Source organism: Magallana gigas, chromosome 6, assembly GCF_963853765.1.
Source record: "Magallana gigas chromosome 6, xbMagGiga1.1, whole genome shotgun sequence".
Classification (NCBI taxonomy): Eukaryota; Metazoa; Mollusca; class Bivalvia; order Ostreida; family Ostreidae; genus Magallana; species Magallana gigas.
Genome location: NC_088858.1, coordinates 50,273,796 through 50,283,060, shown reverse-complemented (window position 1 = coordinate 50,283,060; position 9,265 = coordinate 50,273,796).

The following is a 9,265-nucleotide window of genomic DNA, read 5'->3' as shown; positions in this document are numbered from 1 at the left end:
GTTATTTGAAAATTTAACATTATAAAGATGACACATCTAAGATTGTATACTGATATATTCATTCCATCTAAAAGGAAAAAATAAAGAAAAAACAATTTTTGTAGTGCTTCCGGTGACGACCGGAAGTTACGCCGAACAAATTAAAATAGTTTTAAAACATGTACTTATATAGGTCTATCATCCTACAAAGTTTGATTGTTCAAGTCGACACCGTTTATGAGATCTCGTCGAAATAAGGTTTTCCGTCTCGGGACAGGAAACGGACAAACGGAAGTGCTCAATGTAAATTGTATTAAATATTTCTTGTATACTTGCCTTTTGTACATTATTGTTCATCGAGCTCACTATAAATATCAAAGGAAAACAGTTAAACTGATAAAGGGTTCGATTTGTTTGAACTCTTTTTGTGTGGACCAGAAGTGACGGAAGACAAAATGAAACCGGTTAAACACATCCTCAATCAAATGTCTATCATCAATGAAAGTCTTGTGATTTGATCACTTATAGTCTCTGATATCTCGTTTGTACAAAATATGTTTCAAAAAAGCTACCTGAGATATTTGAGATATCTCACCGGAAGTAGATTTTTTTTGTTGATATAACATCGCAAAGATTACTTTTGTGTAGATTTATGCTTAAATATTTATTCTTTTGAAAGGAATTTAATGCTTAAAAGTAGTTAATTTTGAAGCACTTCCGGTGACGACCGGAAGTTACGTCGAACAAAACAGAATAGTGTACACACATGTACATACATAGGTCTATCATCCCACAAAGTTTTATTGTTCAAGTCATCACCGTTTTTGAGATCTCATCAAAATAAGGTTTTTTGTCTCGGGACAGGAAACGGACAAACGGAAGTGCTCAATGTAAATTGTATTAAATATTTCTTGTATACTTGCCGTTTGCATTTTATTGTTCATCGAACACACTACAGATATCAAAGACAAAAAGTTAAACTGATGAACAGTTCGATTTGTTTAAACTCTTCCTGTGTGGACCAGAAGTGACGGAAGACAAAATGAAACCGGTTAAACACATCCTCAATCAAATGTCTATCACCAATGAAAGTCTTGTGATTTGATCACTTATAGTCTCTGATATCTCGTTTGTACAAAATATGTTTCAAAAAAGCTACCTGAGATATTTGAGATATCTCACCGGAAGTAGAATTTTTTTGTTGATATAACATCGCAAAGATTACTTTTGTGTAGATTTATGCTTAAATATTTATTCTATTGAAAAGAAATTTAATGCGTAAAAGTAGTTAATTTTGAAGTACTTCCGATGACGACCGGAAGTTACGACAAACAAAACAAAATAATTTAAACACATCTACAACTATAGGTCTATCATCCCTCAAAGTTTGGAGGTTCAAATCTTTATCGTTTCTGAGATCTCGAATGTACAAGCTTTTTCAACGCGGGACAGGAAACGGACGACCGGAAATGAGTTTTGAAAAAATGAAAAAAACAACTGGAGATATTATCATTTTCTATCAGTCCTGAAAATTTCAAGAAAATCTATCCAGCCATCTCTGAGAAATCCTGTGGACAAAAAAAGGGAAAAAAAATAATAATAACTAGACTCTTGTTGCTATAGCAACAAAAAGGTCTTCCGTTCCTCATGTATTAATCTGCACAAAAAAATCTAGTTATCTTGTAAACAGAAAATGGATATAATATGTACATTTTGTCTTTCCTCAAAGTTTGGATGTTAATGTTTTTGTTAGTTATAATATCTCGTTGAAAAAAGGTTTTTGTCTCGGGACTAGAAACGAACAAACGAAAGTTCTTTAAGAAATGGAAAGTAGATATTTTATTACATTTACCTACGGTACATAACTGTTTACACATTGAGTAAAATGATTAAAAAAATCTAACGTTATAAAAAACTTCTTTTGACTGAACGTTTCGAGTGAGAACGGGAAGTGACGTACGACCAAATGAAACCCGTTAAACACATGTTCAATCAATGTCCATTATCTATATAATTTTTATGTATTGATCTATCACAGTTTCTGAGATGTTGTAGGTACTTTGTTTTTTTTTTTTTAAAACGAGGCTATCTGAGATATTTGAGATGTCTCACAGGAAGTAGAACTTGTTTTTACTATGTGTAGATGACCTTTTGTATTTATATAGCGAAATTAAATGTCAATTCCCTGCTAAAAAACCAAAATATTTTAAAAATCAAAATTGGGTGTACTTCCTGTGACGACCGGAAGTTACGCCGGATAAAACATAATAGTGTATACACATTTACATTCATAGGTCTATCTTCCCACAAAGTTTGGATGTTCAAGTCGTTACCGTTTTGAGATCTCGTTGAAATAAGGATATTTGTCTCGGGACAAGAAACGGGCAAACGGAAGTGCTAAATGTAAATTGTATTGAATATTTCTTGTATACTTGCCTTTTGTTCATTATTTTTCATTTATCAAACTAAAAATATCAAAGGAAAACAGTTAAACTGATAAACAGCTCGATTTGTTTGAACTCTTCCGGTGTGGACTGGAAGTAATGAAAGACAAAATGAAACCGGTTGAACACATCTTCAATAAAATGTCTATCATCTATGAAAGTTTCGTGTCTTGATCACTTGTAGTTTCTGAGATTTCGCGGGCACAAATTGTGTTTTAAAAAAGCTACCTGAGATGATTGAGATATCTCACCGGATGTAGAATTTTTTGTAGATTTAACATCGCATAGATAACTTATGTATATATTTATACCAGGCTTGGGGTAATGCTAAATGTAATGGTAATGCATTACAATGCATTACATGTTTTCAAAGTAATGCTAGTAATGTGTAATGCCACAAAATTAGCATTACAAGTAATGGTAATGTAATTCATTACTTTCCAAAATCTAGTGTAATGCTGGCATTACATGGCATTACTTTGCATTACTATGCTTATTTATGCATGTTCATTTTAAAAATGTGATGAATAAATGAATAGTTAAAATTGAATTTGATTAAATTTATTCTTAAAGAAGAAAAAAATAATTCTTGAGATAAAAAATGTTTTAATTGTATTATTAAAAAAGATTTTTAAAAATTCATTTTTGAATTGTAAATACATGTATTACTAAATATAACAGCACAATTTCATATCATTTTTAAGAGTGTTGTTATTAAGAGTTTTTAATCATTTAAACAATTTACTCTTTATACTATTAGTTTGCACTTCAATAAGAAATGTGTCAACAACACACTATGCCCCCTGGATAATCTAAGTATCAAAACAATCTATTGTTATAAGAAGTGCTAAACACCCCAATCCCCTTCCCTTCGCTATGTCCCAATAGAATAGGAGACAGACATGCACCTTTAAAAGCAAAATGAATGCACTGTCCATCCATAATGAAAATCAATATCACTTCCAATATTATAACCCATTTGAAAATTATTTTACTTACTACTTCTCTCTCTCTCTCTCTCTCTCTCTCTCTCTCTCTCTCTCTCTCTCTCTCTCTCTCTCTCTCTCTCTCTCTCTCTCTCTCTCTCTCTTCTCTCTCTCTCTCTCTCTCTCTCTCTCTCTCTTATTAAGTACACTGTACATTAGTTTGGACTGATAGAAAACACAAGATTCATGCATTTTTTCTATTATTGCACGTAATATATCCTAAGATATTACGCAGCTTCGACTGCTTCTGTAAAACATTTATATAGTATAGCTGGGAAGATTTTCAACTAACAGGATGCAGTTAAAAGATGAACCCTTTAAAACTTTGATCATAAAAGTGCAACAGCAATCTTTTGTCTTAAAGTGTCCTCAGTAGAAAGAAATTCTATTAAAATACCATATCTTAAATTAAGAAATATAACTGCGGAAAACCTAAATTATAAAGATTTGTGTAATCTGGGGAAATATCTCTATTTAGCTTTTGATAAACGCAACATTATTCCATAAATTGTTTTTTTGTTATGCATGTAATTCTGTGTCTCCATTTCGTATCCTACATTGTATCATGCCAAATGTCTATAAATATCATTTTACTTATGTAATATGTTGTTCATAATGCCACAAGATGATTATATATTGAGCAAATGAAGAATGACTCTTGTATATATAGTCATTGAATTTGAACCTGATACTGAGCATGAACCTGTAGATATGTTAAAGAGTGTTTTATATTTGAAACATTTGCAAAAACTCTTTATTAGCTTTACTTTTTTAAAACAAAGTAATGGTAATGGTAATGCATTACTTTACTCATGTAATGGTAATGTAATGCATTACTTCAAGAAAATCAAGTAATGGTAATGGTAATTTAATGCCAAAATTCATGAAGTAATGGTAATGTAATGCATTACTTTACAATGTAATTCGCCCCAAGCCTGATTTATACTTATATATTTAATTTATGGAAAATGAATTTAATGCGTAATATAACTATTTTTGAAGTGCTTCCGGTGACAACCGGAAGTTACGACGAACAAAACAAAAGTGTTTAAACACATCTACATACAAAGGTCTATCATCGTACAAAGTTTGGTTGTTCAAGTCCTTACCATTCTTGAGATCTCGAGGTGACAAGCTTTTTCGTCGAGGGACAGGAAACGGACGACCGGAAATGAATTTTGAAAAAATAAAAAAATTCTTCCTAGACTTTATCATTCCCTATTATTCCTGAAAATTTCAAATAAATATCTCTAGGCATCTCTGAGAAAAACGTGGAAAAAAATAAGAATAACAAGACACGATCTCATTGCGAGCAACGAGGAGGTCTTCCGTCCGATTTTTAGAAGAGGAAATGACCTTGCCTTTTATCTTCATCAACGAAACATATCAGGAAATGCAGATGTGATCTTTAAGAGCGATGGATGAAGAATTATACACCCCGTTGGATCCCTAATTGAAGGACCAGCCCCATTTTATTTCATATTAAGTAAGAGGTCTTTTGACCTAATAACACGTCTAATAACCTGTAATAAAAAGAAACCGAAGAAAAAAAAAGAGGGTCTTCCTTTGTAAACGGAAGACCCTAATAACAATAAGAATAGAAGGGTCTTCCGCTGAAGACGGAAGACCCTAATAATAAAAGAGTGTTTTTGTCTAAATCTTAATTGAAGAGTGTTTTTCAACTTGAACTTCAGTCCAACAACCCTTTTATGTTGAATATTTTAGTTAGAAAAGTAAATAAAAAGGAGAGAAAGAAATAGAGAGAAAGAACAAATCTTGGCTCCGGCGAGATTAGAACACACAGCCTTTGCAATCGCAGCTTCTCGGGCCTTTCCGGCAAGCTCGGAAAAACACCTCGAATGTATTACCTAGGCGTCCATGACAACCCCCTTTTTGTAAAACTTGAAATAAATAGAACACATTTTACAATCTAGCCGATACTTATTTTAATGGGGAGCAACTCCATTTTGTATAAAATTCTAACATCCGGTGATGTTAATACATTCGAGGTGTTTTTCCGAGCTTGCCGGAAGGCCCGAGAAGTTGCGATTGACAGCCTTTGCAGATGCCTCAAAACATGGCTGACGCGAAATAATTCCCGAATTTGTCTTTGCATTTGGGGCGTTTCCCCCCGGAGAAGAGCTGAGTTTTTGTATGAGATGAAAAACAACGTGTAAGATGTCTGACTATTCAGGTTTGGTAACAGTGCGAGGTCATTTAAAATATTGACGCGTTTTTGTGTCTGGAGGGGGGGGGTGAAAAGACCTGCGCTTGATTTTCGTCGTAAATAAATCGAAAATAGAATTTTGTGTGGATCTCGGATTTGGTCATTACATGTAGTACAGTAATCTAGAATTGAACAAGGTTGAAAATAAAGGTTCAAGATGAAAGATCCAGTAAAATCAGGCCAGAAAAACTAAATGATTTTGTGAATAGGAGGGGGGGGGGGGTCGGTGCGTGTACTGTTTAAGTTTAAACTTCCCGGTATAGGCAATAAGCGCCGTTAAATCTCAGGAATTTCGTCTTGATTGTTCAATCCGCTGCATATTTGGCAGACAATAAGAATGGTGTCCGAGGTTTATTTTCACGAATTTTCATTAGGATTGAGTGAAGGGCTTCGGAGTTATGATTTTTTTACAGTACATGTCAATCACGACAATTGAAACTCAAATGCCAAAAACTTCATAACTCTGTTAATAATGAACGAATTGGTCTGGTAATTAGTACAGTAATCTAGAATGGTACTTAGTTAAAATTAAAGGCCCAAGATCAAAGATCAAGGAAAATCGGGCCAGAAAAACTAAATGATTTTATGAAATGGGGGGGGGGGGGAGGTCGGTCGGTGACTTCTATATTAAACGCAGAATATTAAATTCTAAATATCACAAATTACACATTTTCTAAACAAAATACATATGTTAGAACAATGTATAAGCTTTGTTTGAAAGATGTAACTATTGATTTTTTAACATCTGTTTATCTTAGACTCAAACACTCATAAACGGCTGGTCAATTTCCAAACCTTATCGCAGTCACCCGTTCGTTTGTATAGTTACGTGTATAAATTTTGGAGGTTTTTCTTCAGGCAGCAGATTTGTATCAGTATATAGACATGCACAAAAAAAGGAAAAAGTCCACCATCTTTAAAAATGATTTTTTAGCGTTGACTTCCAATCAGTATGAAGACAATCATTAAACAATAAATTTCAAATTATTTGAATCCATAGACATTATCCCGTAACTTGAAATAAATACATGTATATTTTTTGGACGCCAATGTACATTTAGCCTCTATCCAATGTACTGCATGTTACCAGTACTAGTTCTTATTTAAATGCTAAAACATTTGTACTTGAGAGAGAGAGAGAGAGAGAGAGAGAGAGAGAGAGAGAGAGAGAGATTGATTTTCTAGTTTTTTTTATAGTGTTTAGGGAATCAGTATATTAGCAACGTATGTCAATAAACACATTTATATACATGCATGTGTGTATCTATACATGTATATGTGAATAAATACTAATCAGTACTCCTTTTTAGGCCATGTTGAATACTTACTTAAACGTGGGTGCATTGCTAAATATTGTGTGTGTCATTGAGATGGCGGCATTTCTTTGATGCCGGCAAAGCGACCCAGCGTACTGCAGGGGTACTTTGGCGGCATGTCTTTGATGCCTGCGATGCGACGAGCATTTGAATTTAGCGAACTGTTGACAGAAACTAGCTATCTATTTGTAATGGAAAAAGCCGCTATTATTTTGTATATATAATAAATATAAAACGGAAAACATTAAAATCCATCATTTTAAAGATAAAATCATTAAACAAAACAAAATTATGAAAAAAAAACAACATTCGGCATGTCTTTGATACCGGCAATGCGACGAGCGTCTAAATTTAGAGAGCTGCTGACAGAAAAGAGTTTAATATTTATACTGAAAAAAGCGGCTATTATTTTTAATTATGACAAAAAAAACCCCGAAAAACATTCAAATCCACCATTTTAAAGACGAAATCATTAATCAAAACACAAATAAGAGAGAAAAAACATTCGGCACTCAAGGACTGAACCCGGGTCGTCTGGGCACAAATCCAACACTCTAACGACTGAGCTACGCGGACCTTCGCTTCAGGATTTTGGGTTCCAAAATCTCAAGAATGCGTGGATCGATTTTAAAACGGATTTAATATTTAGAAGTTTTGAGTGCGTCTCTATCGAATAAAATAATAAAAAAATTCAAATCCCAAAAATTGAAAAATTCAGGTTTTTCATTTCCTTCCGGTGACGACCGGAAGTGACGGCGGACATTCGGATATGCGTAGTACACTGCGGCTGGACACTTTCTATCATCCCTGAAAATTTAAAAGTTCTATCTTAAATACTTTTGGAGAAAACTCGTGAACAAGCAAAAACATAAAATCTTTATTATCTCGGGACCGGAAGTGACGACCAAAAAAATCCCACGTATTTTTCTTACAAATTTTGTCATAAACAAGGTCTGAAAGTTTTATAAAAATCGGCTGAAGCGTTTTTGAGAAAACGTGGGAGAAAAAAAAAAGAATAATAACTAGACACGATCTCGTTGCGAGCAACGAGGAGGTCTTCCGTCCGATTTTTAGAAGAGGAAATGACCTTGCCTTTTATCTTCATCAACGAAACATATCAGGAAATGCAGATGTGATCTAAAAGAGCGATGGATGAAGGATTATACACCTGTAGGATCCTTAATTTTAAGGACCAGTCCCAATTTATTTCATATTAAATAAGAGGTCTTTTGACCTAATAACAGGTCTAATAACCTGTAATAAAAAGAAACCGAAGAAAAAAAGAGGGCCTTCCTTTGTAAACGGAAGACCCTAATAACAATAAGAATAGAAGGGTCTTCCGCTGAAGACGGAAGACCCTAATAATAAAAGACTGTATTTGTCTAAATCTTAATTGAAGAGTGTTTTTCAACTTGTACTACAGTCCAACAACCCTTTTATGTTGATTATTTTAGTTAGAAAATTAAATAAAAAGCAGAGAAAGAAATAGAGAGAAAGAACAAATCTTGGCTCCGGCGAGATTAGAACACACAGCCTTTGCAGTTGTCTCAAAACCTGGCTGACGCGAAATAATTCCCGAATTTGTGTTTGAATTTGGGGCGTTTCCGCCCGGGAGAAGAGCTGAGTTTTTGTATGAGATGAAAAACAAAGTGTAAGATGTCTGACTATTTAGGTTTGGTAACAGTGCGAGGTCATTTGAAATATTGACGCGTGTTTTTGTCTGGAGGGGGGTGAAAAGACCCGAGCTTGATTTTCGTCGTAAATAAATCGAAAATAGAATTTTGAGGTGTGGATCTCGGGTTCGTGTAACAACTATTAGGGGAAGTCCTAAAACAATGACTGATGCAGTTTACCCATGTATTTCAGTGTTGAGAATTTTTTTTCGTGTCGTTTACTATTATGTTTGACTGTTTCATTTCAGCAGGATTGATATAATCTTTATAAATGTAGAAATAACGAAATCAGTAACACGTAAATTTATTCGGTAAAAATTTGATGCAGTAATTTCCACAGTTCTAACATTCATAAGTAGTTCACACGCTATCGTAGATTCAGACTAAACGGAAAAAAAGAAATATACATGCAACAGAAATATTACGTGGCTGCACAGGGGCCAAGCCCATTTCAACATTAATTTCAATGAAACCATACATAAAGAAAGAGGTCGAACTCTGACCCAGATAGAAAACTATCAGCTCGCTTCAAAATCCTAAAAAATCAATTAATCTTTAAAACACTCGCAACGTGCATGTATTTTTCATAAAAGTAATGTCTGAGATACACTCCTGCCGAATTTTAAGTTGATGGGTCTTA